The 15,489-nt window shown below is 41.1% G+C and overlaps 1 protein-coding gene across 3 annotated transcripts in view; it reads left to right on the forward strand.

Annotated features, from left to right (window-relative positions):
* The first annotated feature begins 934 nt into the window (after positions 1 to 934).
* LOC120032125 (plasma membrane calcium-transporting ATPase 1-like) overlaps positions 935 to 15,489 on the forward strand; it is a 55,974-nt gene continuing 41,419 nt past the window's right edge. For 2 of the 3 annotated variants that reach the window (XM_038978071.1, XM_038978067.1), the window contains exon 1: positions 1,775 to 1,895. The gene's annotated coding sequence lies outside the window, so the exon portion shown is untranslated. Of the gene's footprint in view, positions 1,023 to 1,774; positions 1,896 to 15,489 lie in introns of those variants that run through there. The other variant, XM_038978068.1, reaches the window with a different exon arrangement.

Consider the following 15,489-nt stretch of genomic DNA (forward strand, 5'->3'; position numbering starts at 1 on the left):
AACTGTGTGTGTATGAGAGAGGGGGAGAGAGAACTGGAAACTGGCACACATAAAAATAGGATACGCGTTTTCCCACAGCTCCGCAAGATTTGGAAGGTCTGCAAGGAAACTTGTTTGCTTGCCTCATGTGGCTCATGAGGCCTACATATTACTTTTTAAAAGATATCAGCTGCATAACTCCTGTGGTGAAATGCTTCTGGTTTGAACTTCAAGTCAACAGTGGTCATTGACACCCAGTCCCAGAGACGGCTGAGAGGGACACTGAAAATGGAGGACTGGAGATATTTATGTTGTGTTCATTTCCTTCCCCTCTCTCTGTTCTGTTCCTCCCTAACACTGGTTTGTGATTCAGAGCTACCGATTGAACATTACCACATTTAGGTCCAAATTACACAACGTTTAAAAAACTTCTTTCTCCTGTTTATAAATCCAGAGTGGTAAATTGAAGAAGTGCAGCAATGTTTTTTGTGTTCAAAAATTGGACCCGTTAAGTGAAGAGTAGCTAATATATGGCTATGGATCCCGGTCAAATAATATGTGCATTCTTTACACAGTTGAAGGTCTGCATGCATTGCTTTGACGTAATAATCATAGAGCCAGTCTGGCAGAGATTATGCAGCATTATGTATGCTCAGATCAATATGGGTCAGATAATGGGTTCAGAGAATACACAGATCAATGGTAGCCAGACGTCACACGCAGACACACACACACACACTCCGACACACACGCATGCCCACAATGACAAGCGCACACACTTGCACACACACAAACATACACACACACACTCGTGCACCTACACACTCCCACACACACACAGAAGTGCATGTACTGTACACACACATTCAAGGGCGACCTTGTCCACCGAGGCTCACACACACAGCTCTCTTGCACCTCTCATGGCATCTCCTGTGTGCCTCTGGAAATGTGACATCAACCAGTTTACAACCTGATATCACACCCTCATTCCAGGAACAACCCCGCTTTCTGAAGTTAACAACTATCAATGGATTGACTCAGAGGTAATGTAGAGCTTCATTGTTAAACTCAGATTAATGACACTTAAGCCTGGGGAGCCAGGGTGGGAAAATGTAATATGCTGAAGTTTAGTGCAAGATGTTATGTACTCTGTACTTTGAAATTTTAGCCTTATGTATAATATGAGTAAGTCCTGCAGTGTTGGAAGAGAACAAGGTGCCACTATTTCAGAACAGCTTTTGGTGTACAATGCAATGCATGCTGTGTGTGTGTGTCAGTAGGCTATTCAGATAGTCAGTACTTGTGATTCAGACTTGATTTGTGCAATATATATATATATTTTTTTTACTGCAATATAATAGGCAGATTCTGTAGCCCATTTCAAACGAATGTGTCGCTCCTTCACCCTTTTGTGCTGAAGAATCAAACACTAAAGCATTGAATACATAGAAAAATCGCGACGTCATGGAAAGAATGACGTCAGGTTTGATTAGCCGCCGGGAAGGTGGGTGGAGCTACACAACCGACAGGGCCAGGGAGATGCACACACAAATAAACAGATGTCAGTGCTCATTTAATGCTGGTTAAATCATACGATGTAAGAACGGATCTTTGCATGCATCAGATTTTTATAAAGTAAGACCGGGCAAAGAGTGGGTGCGAGAGGATCTCCATCCGTGAACGGAATTGATGACGTAACCGTTTCCACGGGCGACTGATATGTTGGTTAAGCCAATGGGGATCTACATTGGAGTTATTGCCCATCCCCCTGACGTGAATCACATGTCCCTTGCGATGTTGTGACAGTGTAGTGGGCGGGATTTTTACTACAGATCGGGAAAGAGGGGCAGTCTGTAGTGAGATACTGAGGAGAGGGAAAGAGAGGAAGGTCTCAGAGGTAATATTCGGAAAACGGAGTAAGTACTTTGTTAGATTTTTTTTTTTTGCACACAAATATACATTTCTATAAGTAACAACATGGACACAAGCCAAGCGTTGATTCTGGTAAGCAATAGCGAACCGGTTTGGTTTTATCTCCTTACTACAGTTTTAGCTTAACGGTAAACGTTAGCTAGCTCAGTGCAGCTGCTCGTGAGTTCATGTCTAGCTTGCAAGCTAGCTTCTATTTGGGTAAGAAGATGGAACAACTGACATTGAGCTTCTTGTTCTTTACACCACAATTTGCTTCGGACATTAACCTACCTAACGTTTTCCAGAACAGGATCTTATTGACAAGTTAATGGAATTTCCAACGTATTGTAATGTGCGAAAATACTAACTCGCGGGTGACTTGGTGTTTGAAAAGTTGTGTAGCTAAATAACGTTAGCGGTGTAACGTTATTTTGAAATGGGTTCGACTGCACACACTAGCTTTGGAGGAGCTCGTGGACAGGAGGTGGAGGTTGACGCCTAAGCTCTACTGTACTAAGGAATGAAGAAGAAGCAAAAGTCGTGGTGAAAACGACTTGAAATATGTGAACGTTATTTGAGTCCAGCCATGCTGCTCGACTCGGACTCATATTTAATTAATTCGGAATCTTAATTGCTGGGTTATTTTTATTCAGCCTAAACTTGTTATTAACGTAACGTTAGTTGGCTAATAGTTGACTTGACACATGCAGTGTGTTCTCTCCATAATGAGTCTATAACCTGTAACCGTTAGGTTAGCGTAACTTTGGTTAGTTTTCTTGCCGCAAAAGGACTACTACGTCCGTTGCTTTATGGTACTGTTACATTTTATACATAAGTTAAAATTTCTCAATTGAAAATGAACGTTAGTTGCCTTACATTTTGCCGGTTAGCTACCTAACGTTAAGCCTTGACTACGACGGATACTCCACTTGAAATTATTCCATGGTGTTATTCCACTGCACCGGTCGGTTCTAAAGTCAGGTGCCCAGTTGGTTAGCTAACTAACGTTAGCTAGCTAGAGAGTAGTAACCAGTGGTTGACTTGTGACATAGCTAACTTGCTAGCTAGGTAACAGTCCTGACTGACAGCTAACGCTATCCAGTTAAACGAAGGATATACTGTAGCTAGCTAGGTGAAGCGTTAGTGAACCAGCTGCTAACATTGGCCAACCTACCTTTAACGTTACGTGTTTTGCAACGGTAGCTACGCCGCAACACATCGTTAAATTAGCCACTAGCACTTCTGTCTGAACTCCGTCTTTGAAACCTGTCATACTGATATGCACTCTGGATGCCAGCTGAGATGCCGAAATTTCAACTTAGTACAGCTAACGTTAACAAGTTACATTACCGCCGGTATATCTATTTAGTTGTAGCTGTGTCCATAGCTGATCCATCTAACTAGCTACGACAGATCCATTATCCTGTCATGCTTTCTTTTCGCTGTGTGCCACCATTAGCTACCAACCTCGAACGTGATTATTTGTTCACGTTATGACAAGGCAACGTAACCAATCATTTGACCTTGACTACAGATAGTGCAAATGCAATTTTCTACATCTTTTTCTATTGCAGAGCTTATGTACTGGTCCCAGTGTGATAGGCAACGAGCTATCACGTTTTGGTGTCTAACAGAAGGGATCAGTCCTTATCCTATTAAATGGCACCCGGCGTGCTGCACTTTGCCAGCAATGCATTCTAGTCTCTGCTGAATGCTGAGCTTCGAATGAACGCTGCTGGTTGACCATGTGGATTACGATCACTTCTCGTTTGTGAATCTGTGTCATCAAATTGCAAACATTGGGGATTCCATTGATCTGTGCAACGCTTGTATTGAAGTCTAGTAATGTGCATTAATATGCATCCACAATACACATGGTATAATATTTGAAGAATTTACAATGCTGTAGTCATGTAAGAGAGGTATGGTGATCATTGGACAAGTTGTATAAAATAACGTTTTTAACCCATATCAGTGTAGGATATGATTTTAAGCTTTTTTGGTGTCAGGGTGTTCAGATATGTGAAATATCATTGTTCTCTCTGCTGACTGCTGTCAATTTGATCAAGATTTCGTTGCATTCTGAATGCATTCAATAGGAGTGAGATTTCTATCTTCTAGACATTTGCCTTTTATAGATCCACACATTTTGGCCATAAAAAAAACAACCTTTGACTGTGTCTGAGGCTGTAGTTTTAACCAAAACTGTCTATCACTCAAGAATGAAGCAGTGCAGCAGACTAAAACTGAGCATACAGTAATATAAACCTTCTCACTTGCATGGTATTGGTCAGCTTTGGTCCCTGTTCAATTATTAAAACAGGTGTATGTTCTGTGTATTGCATAGGATTTCTATGCCAATGTTTCATGAGGAGTTTCACGATCGGCTGACTAATTATTAGTCTACTAGAACTGAATAGGATTTTAAGTCCGTCTCTGGTGTCTCTGGTCTTATGTTGTTTTGGAAAGTAGGCCTTTGAGTGGTTGTGGTTCAGTCAGAGGTTTTAACCTAATTAAATCGTTAGGCCGACACTACCTCAGTACGATAGCTATAGGATTTCAGTCTTCTCGTCGTAACACATTTCTTTGTAAATTAGGATTATTGAGCAGCAGTAGACTTTGTAATTAATATTGATGGCATTTAGAATAGACAGGTGTCAAAGTATAACACGTGTAAAATGCTTATTTATTAGCGAATAGGTACTATTGGGATTAGGTAGGTACTATGATGTAACATAATTATCCTGTTAAACAAAGTTTCGGACAACGTGCTGTCTATTCCAGGTAATGATTTCGCCCTGTCGACACTGCATCCCAGACTCATCGTGGACATGGACCCTGGCGGGGTTGCCTGATGCGTGCTCACTCAACTGGCTAACTGCTAAACCGTATTTCCCACTCATGTTGAACATTGTCTATAATTGTCAGGAAATCTAACATGCTGCATCAAATCTAAGAAATTACCACTATAATCCTCCTTTTGATTACTATTGTAAGACCTACTATAGAAACTTACTGACGGAGACTCCTACTGCAAAAGGCACAATTGGTTATGTAAAAGGCAATGGAGCCGTTGTCACATTAATCTATGTAGGCTATCATGGGCAGCTCAATATAGTCTGCTGTACTATTAAGTAGGCCTACATTGTATAATGCTGCTTTTTACTCACTCTGGTGTGATGCGTATCTCCTCAATATTGTAAGGGCAAGGATATTCCACACTGTGGTTTAAAGGCAAGTTGAGTCTGACTCATGCTGGCTCAATTAGGCTCGAGTCTAAACAGACACATAAGCTCATATTTCCTTCTCTATCGGCATTCTCAGGTGTTCTCTTTTTAATCAAATTGCCATAGGGCGATATTAAGGGATAAACAGCGTTTTCTTAATTTAGGGTTTTACTATTTTTTACATTGTAGAATAATAGTTTTGATGTCTTCACTATGAAATAACACATGGAATCATGTAGTAACCAAAAAAAGTGTTAAACAAATGAATATATTAAATATATATTTCTTCAAAGTAGCCACCCTTTGCAGCTTTGCACACTCTTGGCATTCTCTCAACCAGCTTCATGAGGAATGATTTTCCAACAGTCTTGAAGGAGTTCCCACATATGCTGAGCGCTTGTTGGCTGCTTTTCCTTCACTCTGCGGTCCAACTCATCCCGAACCATCTCAACTGGGTGGAGGTTGGGTGATTGTGGAGGCCAGGTCATCTGGTCAAATAGCCCTTACACAGCCTGGAGGTGTGTTGGGTCATTGTCCTGTTGAAAAACAAATGATTGTCCCACTAAGCGCAAACCAGATGGGATGGCGTATCGCTGCAGAATGCTGTGGTAGCCATGCTGGTTTTGTGTGCTTTGAAAACGTCTATCGTTTCCTATTATCAATTGGACACGTGTGGAAGGAAATTTGCAACACAAACAAACATGGAGGAGAGTGAACGTGGCACGGAGATCGTACCTAAAAGAGGGGCTACTTTGGTCGCATTGTCATGGTTTGGGTATGAAAGGTTTGACACGAACCAGAACCAAACCGTCCCCTGCAAAATATGCCGCAGGCCGGTCCCGACAACAGGCTCAAACACCACTAACCTCTCTTACCACCTACGCAAGAATCATGTGAAACAGTACGGAGAGAGTCTACGGATAAGACCCCAAAAAGTACAGTCGGGTGCTCAAAACAAACCCCTGACTCAGACGTTGCAAGAGGCCTTTGTCCATGGCACACCATATGGCAAAGAATCACGAAGATGGAAGGAGGTAACAGCTGCCGTTACAACTTACATCTGCAAAGACATGACCGCAATTTACACGGTCGAGAAACAGGGGTTTCATGAGTGAGTGCAAACGCTCAACCCAAGGTATCAAATGCAAATAAATTTTATTTGTTGAGTATAATTAAAAATGTAATAAAAAATAGGCCTTTACATGTGGTCATTTTATATACACTATTTATTCATTGAATTTACAGAAAATGTGCTATATCGTGATGTGTCATTATCAGGATAGGAAATTACCTATATCAGGATATAAGATTTTGGCCATATCGCCCAGCCCTACTTTGAATTCTAAATAAATCACTGACAGTGTTACCAGCAAAGCGCCATCACACCTCCTCTATGCTTCACGGTGGGAACCACACGTGCAGAGATCATCCGTTCACCTACTCTGCGTCTCACAAAGACATTTACAATTTCCGTCAGTCTAATGTCCATTGCTCGTGTTTCTTGGCCCAAGCAAGTGTCGTCTTCTTATTGGTGTTTTTAGTAGTGGTTTCTTGCAGCAATCCGACCAGTGCCTTAGACCGCTCCCGAGTGGCGCAGCGGTCTAAGGCATTGCATCTCAGTGCAAGAGGCATCACTACAGTCCCTGGTTCGAATCTAGGCTGTATCACATCCGGCTGTGAGTGGGAGTTCCACAGGGCGGCCCACAATTTGCCCAGTGTCGTCTGGGTTTGGCCGGGGTAGGCCGTCATTGTAAATAAGAATTTGTTCTTAACTGACTTGCCTAGTTAAATAGGTTAATTTTAAAAATAAATAATAATACAATTAAATGAAGGCCTGATTCACACAGTCTCCTCTGAAAAGTTGATGTTGAAGTCTTTCTTGAACTCTATGAAACACTTATTTGGGCTGCAATTTCTGAGGCTGGTAACTCTAATGAATTTATCCTGTTCAGCAGAGGTAACTCTGGGTCTTCTTTTCCTGTGGCGGTCCTCACGAGAGCCTGTTTCATCATAGCGCTTGATGGTTTTTGCGACTGCACTTTCAAAGTTCTTGAAATTTTCCGGATTGACTGACCTTCATGTCTTAAAGTAATGATGGACTGTCGTTTCCCTTTGCTTATTTGAGCTGTTCTTCACATATGGACATGGTCTTTTACCAAATAGGGCTATCTTCTGTATACCACCCCTACCTTGTCACAACACAACTGATTGGCTCAAATGCATTAAGAAGGAAAGAAATTCCACAAATGAACTTTTAACAAGGCACACCTGTTAATTGAAATGCATTCCAGGTGACTACCTCAAGAAGCTGGTTAAAAGGTTGCAAGAGTGTGCAAGGTGAAGGGTGGCTACTTTGAAGAATCTTAAATATAAAATTGTCATTTGTTTAATACTTTTTTGGATACTACTTGATTCCATATGTGTTCATAGTTTTGATGTCTTCACTATTATTCTACAATGTAGAAAATAGTAAAAATAAAAAAACCTGAAATGAGTAGGTGTCCAAACTTGACTGGTACCCTATGTATTTCTGTCATAGTTAGTAGCCCTGTGTCAGTCTGCATATAAGAAAACAGTCCTGTTGGATAGCCGAGAGACACATGCATACAATCTTATTTTGTTTGAAATTAGCCTGGTCAATGCATTTTTAATCTGTAGGCTACAATCTCAATTGACCACCCAGCATATTTGTTTAAACCCAATCAAGGAGCACAACATTTTACCTAAGTAGGAGGAAACCCCATGATGAATCAGAAATAGTGGGGGCAGCAGGTCAAACACAATGGTAGTACATGTCAAGGCAGCATGACCTTAGTCTAGGGCTGGGCGATATGGCAAAATATATGTTTTTTTTCCCCTCACATTTTTGACGGTATTTAATGTTTTAGAATTATACAAGTTCTGAATTTGCTTTATGAGTAGTGCGTGACCCTATGGTGGAAACAAACTTTCTAAGATATTTCAATAGCTCTTTCTCTATTCTGATTATTTTATACAGTTCAATTCAACAAAAATATTTTTGTTGCATTTCTTGCACCCATTTGAGAATTTCTACACTGCCACGTCTAGCTGCACGACATGGGCAAAACATTTAGGCCTTATTTTTAACCATATGTTACAATTGTGATTTCACTTGCTATTTAGAGTAAAACACTTCGGTGAACTGTTGGAATCATGGAAATATAATTATTTATATAATTCTATAGTTAGAATATAATAGTGGGCACTTTGAATACAGTGTTTAGTATGAAAATGCCAGGTAGGAGTTATTTAAATAGGGTTGGAACCAAGTGTTAAGTGTTTCCTAGGGGACCCTGTATTCTTTGGCTACATTGAATGATTTCTCTTAGCTTCTTCACGTAGCTAACATTCATGCTTCACGTATACCTCTGATTTAGAAGATACTGTTGCACAAACAACATGAGGATTTAGGTCTACACCATCACTTGTATTATCAGGCTGTAAAGCTTGTTACGTTTGCTTTGACCCAGTACATTTATTAGCTAGCCAGCTAACATGATTTAGGCCCAACTTGCTAAGAAAAGACAAACTAGCCGTTTGCAAATGTAAGACACACAAACTAAGTGTAATTATATGTTGCTAGTGTCTCTGGTCAAGCAACAACAAATGCGCTCCTTGAGTGACGGGGTGGTGCTATGTCTGTGTGGAAAGTGGTGCCGGAGAGAGATGACTCAAGTAGCGGAGAAACTATCAAAATGGACATTACACACGGCATATCACATTTAACAAATCAAACATTCAAATCCCGTTTATAGAACGTAAAGTAAAAACCCAAACTGGTCCATGCATCAATACCAGGATATCGTAAAATATGTTATACCCCCCCACCCCCCTACCTCAGGCCGTAGAGCTGCCCAGCAGAGTCAGTTAAAAAAAGGAGCGCAAAGGCTCTCAACTTCAAAGATGGCTTGCTCTTGAAAATGAAGGACATACAAGTTAAATACAACCATAGCCTCTATAAATCTACCTCTATCCCCTTTAAAAACCCTGAAGAGGCTCAATTTATTCCATTTGCTTGTACAGAAGGGAAAGTGGCGACGCAAAGGACGATTTTTAAATGTCCCCCAAGAGACCATCACAAATCTCGATTAAATGAGCAGAAGAGCACTGGGAAGAGGAAGTGTGTTGTAGAGTTGACGCCGGGCGGGGACACCTCTGCATGGTGTCGTGAATTGGCAGGCTGGTCATGTAGAACACAGAGTAGAGAAGTGCCCAGTCTCTGGTGTGAAGTGGCCCGCTGATAGCACTGAGCCATGCTGCATGACATGAGTAAGGCTGGGTGCCTGCCTCTGCTTTGTACCCTCCACATTTACACGCCCTGACCCACTTCAGCAGGGGCCAGAGTGGGGAATGGGGACAGGGAGGGGTAGCCTGTAGGATGCTAAAAATACCCCCATCTGCACCAGCAAGACCATAGCAGAGGGATCCCTGGAATGGCTGTCCTTGACTCACAACGAGTAAGTTGGCATGTAGAGGGGTTCAAAGTGCCAACCATGACCAAGAGGGTTTCCTTAGTTTGGGGAGAATTGCTTGGAAGTCCATCAACAGATAACATTTGCACCGTTTAGCCATAGAGATCTGTTACATCTAATTTTCTGCTCCCTGGAAAGGAATAACTGCTGGGCTTTTTTATGACAAACATCTTCGTATACGGTTCTAAGTGAAACCCCAATAGATTTCTTTGGTCTTCTCATACTTAGTAAGGGTTTTGCTGGTGTTGTGCACAAAGGGTTAACCTGGCTCCTATCGTTGTTCAACCATACCATGCCAGCTGTTAGCTCGGTGATCCAATCACAATGATTTTCCACTGTTGTGACATGTGATCTGTTCCGCAACCTGAAACTGTCACCGCTCAGCAAATGTTGGCACTTCCTTCATCTTGGCGGTGCAGCCGCTCGCAGGGGGACAGGCTCAGAGCATGAGATGTGAGGACAAGGGAAATGGAGCCTGGCCGCCTCCATTACTTTGGGGTTGAACATGTGTGTTCGCTGGGTGCTGAGGGCAACTCAAATATGCCAACCATTTTTAGAGGACCATTTAGGGGGGGGGGACACATTGAGCGAGTCACACACCGCAATAGGCAAGTTAACATGGTAAGTCATCTGGGCCACAGTCGAAATTCACTTGAATTTGTCTAAGTTGTGGAAAGATGCCGTTCCTGTCAGGCAGAATGCAAGTTGCCAGAGTTTCAATAAGGAACTGCAACACTCCTTGTCTAAATGGGCCACACTAAAATTTGAGCACAAATTCTACTTAGGCAATGGTAAAAAGTTTCACTTTGTGTTTTCGCACATCTCACAACTATAAAAAACACTACCACGTGAAATATTTTGGTGGAAACCTCTGTGTACGTTTCAACCTCACCCCAAACTTGTGGCCAGCAAAAGGGATATTTCCCTCTCAAATGAGATTTTATGTCACCTCAGAATTGCAACCAGCCCTGCAATTATGTTGTGTAAAGAATAATAAATCCTGTCCCTTTTCCATGGCAGATGGATCCAAATAGAATTGACACGTGACCAAATAGTTTCTCAAAAACAAGTCTGAAAGTAGTGGGTTTGTTGGGTTGCTCTCATTTGTCCAGTTACTGAAATTACATTTTTCACTTGTGTGAATGTACCACATTCGCGCCCTCATTAAAGCACTATTTTCTGGGCATCTTAGAATACGCAGGGATTTTGGCCTGATGCAGTTATGAGTATTATGTTCCCGATCTGACTTGAAAAAGGGAAGCGTGCTCACTACTTTTTCTCTCATTCAGTTCATTGTTACACCCAGACACTAATGTAGACCGTGAATAAAACCGACTGCCCAGCTGGTGACCTCTTTGAGAGAGGGAGTAGGAAATGCGTCCCCCGCCTGCCCTACAGTGGTAAATTCCTCTAGAGCAGGGATTCTAAAATCTCTCCTTTGGGACCCCCAGCCGTTCCATTTATTTGATCTATTCCAGAGCGAGCACACCTGATTCCAACTTGACAACTAATCAAGTCCTTGACTAGGTGAATCAGGTGTGCTAGTTTATGGCTATAACACATTTTTGAAAAGTTATTTTATTTTGCAGAGTAGACGTTTGAGAACCACTGCCCTAGGGGATTCACTGTCCTATTTTAACCTTGAGACAATATAGGTTGGGTCGTTTTCATCATTGCACATTTGAATGGTCTTTCCATACAAGCTGCCTTTTACATGTCATCTTTCCTGACGTTTTTTGACTTCCTAATTCTGCTGCATCCCTCTCCCCGCTTCGATCATGGCACCTTTCCTTGTGGTGATTCTAAGAAAAGTCAAAATGGAATCGTCCTTAAAACAGGCTGACGACTGCTGTACTTTATTCTTCACTTTGGTCAGCAGAGCAGAGACTGGATCTCCCAGATGATGCCAGAGATTGTCTAATTAGATTAAAAAGGAGCTTTTTCTGAGATGATCATTCAGTGAGCGCCAGCCCCATCTCCCAATGAATCGCCACTAGCCGTTGTGGGGACACGCCAGCCCCATCTCCCAATGAATCGCCACTAGCCAAAGTGGGGACACTGAATGTCAAATGTTTTTTAATTGCACAACTGAAATAAGTGTAGCAGGGACATTTTGATGATGGACTCTGGATATGGAGATTCCTCTGGAGGTAGGAAGGGTGTTCGCCTATATAGCTACTTCACATTAAGCACCAAACACTATGTGGGAGGAAGCTGGGCGTTTCATGAGTTATAATTCTTGCAGTAATTCCAGTTAGGCTAAGTGAAATGCTCTTATTTTGACTTGTATACCAGTTGAATGGACTATAGAACTCTACATGTGCGTTGGTACATAAATGATCATACATTAACTACAATACATTTTGTCTGGCTCTGGTTTTACTGTAGTGACTACCTACATCTGTTTGCCTGTGCTTCTCGTGGGGTTTATAGTAGAGGTCGACCGATTATGATTTTTCAACGCCGATACCGATTATTGGAGGACCAAAAAAAGCCGATACCGATTCATCGGACGATTTTTTTTTTTTTAAATTTGTATTTTTTTTGTTGATTTAAAAAAAAAAAAAAAAAACTTGTAATGACAATTACAACAATACTGAATGAACACTTATTTTAACTTAATATAATACATCAATAAAATAAATTTACCCTCAAATAATGAAATATGTTCAATTTGGTTTAAATAATGCAAAAACAAAGTGTTGGAGAAGAAAGTAAAAGTGCAATATGTGCCATGTAAAAAAGCTAACGTTTAAGGTCCTTGCTCAGAACATGAGAACATATGAAAGCTGGTGGTTCCTTTTAACATGAGTCTTCAATATTCCCAAGTAAGAAGTTTTAGGTTGTAGTTATTATAGGACTATTTCGCTCTATACCATTTGTATTTCATATACCTTTGATTATTGGATGTTCTTATAGGCACTTTAAGTATTGCCAGTGTAACAGTATAGCTTCCGCCCCTACCTGGGCTCGAACCAGGAACACATCGACAACAGCCACCCTCGAAGCATCGTTACCCATCGCTCCACAAGAGCCGTGGGGAACAACTACTCCAAGTCTCAGAGCGAGTGACGTCACCGATTTGAAACGCTATTAGCGCGCACCCCGCTAACTAGCTAGCCATTTCACATCGGTTACACCAGCCTAATCTCGGGAGTTGATAGGCTTGAAGTCATAAACAGCTCAATGCTTGAAGCATTGCGAAGAGCTGCTGGCAAAACGCACGAAAGTGCTGTTTGAATGAAAGGCTTACGAGCCTGCTGCTGCCTACCATCGCTCAGTCAGACTGCTCTATCAAATATCAAATCATAGACGTAACTATAACATAACACACAGAAATACGAGCCTTTGGTCATTATTATGGTCGAATCCGGAAACTATAATTTCGAAAACAAAACGTTTATTCTTTCAGTGAGATACGGAACCGTTCCATATTTTATCTAACAGGTGGCATCCATAAGTCTAAATATTCATGTTACATTGCACAACCTTCAATGTTATGTCATAATTACGTACAATTCTGGCAAATTAGTTTGCAACGAGCCAGGCGGCCCAAACTGCTGCATATACCCTGAGTCTGCGTGCAATGAACGCAAGAGAAGTGACAATTTCACCTGGTTAATTTTGCCTGCTAACCTGGATTTCTTTTAGCTAAATATGCAGGTTTAAAAAAATATATACTTCTGTTTATTGATTTTAAGAAAGGCATTGATGTTTATGGTTAGGTAGTTGTGCAACGATTTGTGCTTTTTTCGCAAATGCGCTTTTGTTAAATCATCCCCCGTTTGGCAAAGTTGGCTGTCTTTGTTAGGAACAAATAGTCTTCACACAGTTCGCAACGAGCCAGGCGGCCCAAACTGCTGCATATACCCTGAGTCTGCGTGCAATGAACGCAAGAGAAGTGACAATTTCACCTGGTTAATTTTGCCTGCTAACCTGGATTTCTTTTAGCTAAATATGCAGGTTTAAAAAAAAATATACTTCTGTTTATTGATTTTAAGAAAGGCATTGATGTTTATGGTTAGGTAGTTGTGCAACGATTTGTGCTTTTTTCGCAAATGCGCTTTTGTTAAATCATCCCCCGTTTGGCAAAGTTGGCTGTCTTTGTTAGGAACAAATAGTCTTCACACAGTTCGCAACGAGCCAGGCGGCCCAAACTGCTGCATATACCCTGACTCTGTTGCAAGAGAAGTGGCACAATTACCCTAGTTAAAAGAAATTCATGTTAGCAGGCAATATTAACTAAATATGCAGGTTTAAAAATATATACATGTGTATTGATTTTAAGAAAGGCATTGATGTTTATGGTTAGGTACACGTTGGAGCAAGGACAGTCCTTTTTCGCGAATGCGCACCGCATCGATTATATGCAACGCAGGACACGCTAGATAACTACATATGGTTGACGATATTACTAGTTTATCTAGTGATTATGATTGATTGATTGTTTTTTATAAGATAAGTTTAATGCTAGCTAGCAACTTACCTTGGCTTCTTACTGCATTTGTGTAACAGGCAGGCTCCTCGTGGAGTGCGATGTAAGGTAGGTGGTTAGAGCGTTGGACTAGTTAACCGTAAGGTTGCAAGATTGAATCCCCGAGCTGACAAGGTAAAAATCTGTCATTCTGCCCCTGAACAAGGCAGTTAACCCACCGTTCCTAGGCCGTCACTGAAAATAAGAATGTGTTCTTAACTGACTTGCCTAGTTAAATAAAGGTGTACAAAAATAAATAATGTTTTTTTAATTTAAATTTTTTAAATCGCCCAAATCGGCGTCCAAAAATACCGATTTCCGATTGTTATGAAAACTTGAAATCGGCCCTAATTAATCGGCCATTCCGATTTAATCGGTCGACCTCTAGTTTATAGTATAGAGAGAAATATGCAGGAAGTAGGGATGTTAACTGTTAATCTAGCCCCTGAAAATACATTTGTTCGGTCATGCTTATCGGTCTATAGGTTAATTTGCATAACTGTGTGGAATTAAATTAGCACGTGTGTATTTTTGTTAGTCGTCATGCATCTTATTTATCAAACGTGTACAGCATAGTTTGATGAGCGGAATATCTTACAACCTGTCAGAGAGCGCCAGAGTAGCTCCTCACTGGAGTGAAACGTGCTTTTGTAAGCCCAGTCAACAAAGCGCAACAAATACATATTCTACATGCAATCGCGTGTTTAAACTTTGATGGCCACGATTTAAAAATAACTTTTTATTTCTCAATTTCAACTCGTAATTAAAGTACGTCTCCCATTTGCCATTTGAGTGCATAGGCTATCGTCAACGGTAGGCAGGCTATCAGTGCGTCACCCACCACTTTGCAATGTGAACTTGAGGCAGTAATTATCTGAAAGTTTTTAACATTTTACTTCAAATAATGAGGCATGTCTTACCTTGCTTCAAAGTAGCCTTGTGAAAATCCATCCATAGAAACGTGGAGGCAATTAGTTTATAAAGACTTCCTGATGCCATTAACCAGCATTTCTCTCCTGTTCTATTGGTTTTCATATCGACTTTCTTTCATTGTCCGCAAGCCGAAGGCAAAATTGTAAAAGCAACTCATCCTTGTCGTTGTTATATATTGTCCCCTTCTTTATAAGTTTCTGAGATGTTGATTTCTGTCACATATGGAACCTCTTGCATTAGGCGTGCTGTTTAGAACGCTGCTTTCCAGCTAATTGCATTTTGGCAAATGTTTTAAAATGACTTAGCTGCTTCATTACAGGAGTTGCATGTTCAAATAAAGGCTATAGCATTTTGACTGTAACACAATAGGCTTGCTATTGTTACATGTTTCCATTAAGCTCTTAATGAAAAATGTCCGGTCCTTGTATGCATGCATAGTATCAGAGAGGAAGAGGCTAAGTGAGAGGTTCAG

The sequence above is a fragment of the Salvelinus namaycush genome, chromosome 38 (genome assembly GCF_016432855.1).
Source record: "Salvelinus namaycush isolate Seneca chromosome 38, SaNama_1.0, whole genome shotgun sequence".
In the NCBI taxonomy this organism is placed as follows: Eukaryota; Metazoa; Chordata; class Actinopteri; order Salmoniformes; family Salmonidae; genus Salvelinus; species Salvelinus namaycush.